We start from the raw sequence: 1,913 nt of genomic DNA on the forward strand, positions 1-1,913 counted from the left end.
AGTCCTGTGTACTTGAAGTACTCACTCAACAGCTCTACCATCCCGAGCCCCAGAGCGGCCCCGTGGTGGCGCTGTGCCGCTCCTTGTGGAAGATGAAGAATCCGGCAGCTGAGGAAGATCAGCCTTCTTCCCTGTATGCCTGACCCCGTGAAACAGGAGCCAAATGGAAAAACCCATACCCCTCCCCACACGCATACACACGCACAATTACCACAGTGGGAAAGCTCTAAACATAGGCTGATTGGAGTCGATTATTCTAGAGACTCAGCTATCATGAGCGGCATCGATTGTGCTTTCGTGATTTTTCCAGAATGATAATGATTTGTTAATAGTGTTTTAAATAAAGCACCAGGCCTTGATTCACGTGCTAATGACAGCCCTGGAAAACACACTGTATATTACCACCATGCCAAAGGATTGGGGGGGTTTCTTTCATCCACGTGGAAGCCTAACAGGGCTTTGGAAGGTGTGCAGGGAGTGTAGAACACTGTCCCAAATAGTTTGTTTGTTTTAAAAAAACCTCTTAGATCCAAGGCCCCCACCCTGGGTGAAGGGCTACACCGCCCCACACCAGGGGAGACATAAAGATGGTCTCGCATGTTCTCAGAATGCTGCCTTTAGACCAGGGGTGAAGAACCTCGTTTCTGCCAAGGGCCATCTGGATATTGATAACATCATTCTTGGGCCATGCAAAATTACCAACGTAAACATGAGCCTGCTGTCTTTGGTCAGATATGTTATGAACTCACCCCTGGTGTGCTAACTGGAACGGCTGCTCATTGGCGAGCAGACTGCTCATTGGTCTGTGAAGTTCACTAGTGTTGATGGTTTCTCGGGCCTCATTCTGCCCAGAGGCGGACAGCCCCATCCCTTCCTGAGACCGTGACCTGAAAGAGGTCGGAGAAGGAAGGTGGAAACAAGTGTGAGAGATAAGCGTGGTTGTCCTGAAGAATGGTCTTTGAAGACCTCTGAACCCCTCATCCTCACACTTGGTTTCTTGGCTGCCCCTTCCATCTTAAAATAAAACCTCCTTTAGGACAAGCACGGCCTTTGCTTGCTCTGATTAGAAATGATCTTGACGAACGCCGGATGTGACGCTGCGGTGTATTTCGGAAACCATCCCCAAATTCTGGGTTTTCTGGCCGGTCATTTCTCTCTCTGTCACATACCAACATGGGGCCATTACTCATCCTTTTAAGACCTGAAAACCTCCATTTCTACTGTATTTCTGCCACGGTTCCTGTTGATCCCAGCGAGTGTTGACAACAGGCACGAGCTTGAGCTCCATGCCTCTTCAGGACTGACGGGCGGCTCAGGCTACCTGTGCCGGCCTTTGGGTCCGTTGATGGAGACACCCTGTCTCTTGTTTGCAGTGGGGCTCCACTCTAGGGCCATGGCTGTCCCGGGGATCGTTAGCTGCCCTCCAGTCAGCTCTGTCTCACGGTGACCCCGTGCCCAACAGAAAGAGGCCTTCCCCAGGCCTGCACCGTATTCACCACCATCAGTGTGGTTAAGTCTGCTCTCGGAGTCACTGTGGGCTTTGAGTGAGTCCCTTCCAGCCCCAGGGCTTTGTCTCCCAGGGCAATATGGGACCATGCTCCGATAGGATCCATAGTGTTGTCTTTGGCGAATTTGGGGAGTAGATTACCAGATCTCTCTTCCTAGCCTGTCTCAATCTGGAAGCTCCGCTAAAACCCCTCCCCTCTGGGGGACCCTGCAGGGAATTGAAATTCTGGCTCATGACATCCCTCTCCCCCGCCCTCCCTGCCCCTCTAGTTTATAGCAGCACGCAGGCCACCACAGGAGGACAAAGTGGTGGGTGGGCGGGGTCATCTATGTTGGAACCATCGCTGTTTTATTGTCACTTGATTGTGGGTGTTTCAGAGAGGTTTGGGGGGTGGGGTTGTGTGTTT

At 51.7% G+C, this 1,913-nt stretch overlaps 1 protein-coding gene across 1 annotated transcript in view; it reads left to right on the forward strand.

Moving 5' to 3' along the window:
* MGAT5 (alpha-1,6-mannosylglycoprotein 6-beta-N-acetylglucosaminyltransferase) overlaps positions 1–1,913 on the forward strand; it is a 416,629-nt gene that overhangs the window by 389,783 nt on the left and 24,933 nt on the right. The gene's annotated exons all lie outside the window — the stretch shown is intronic.

Source organism: Echinops telfairi, unplaced genomic scaffold (assembly GCF_000313985.2).
Source record: "Echinops telfairi isolate 266 unplaced genomic scaffold, ASM31398v2 ScPeMD7_15;HRSCAF=58, whole genome shotgun sequence".
Classification (NCBI taxonomy): domain Eukaryota; kingdom Metazoa; phylum Chordata; class Mammalia; order Afrosoricida; family Tenrecidae; genus Echinops; species Echinops telfairi.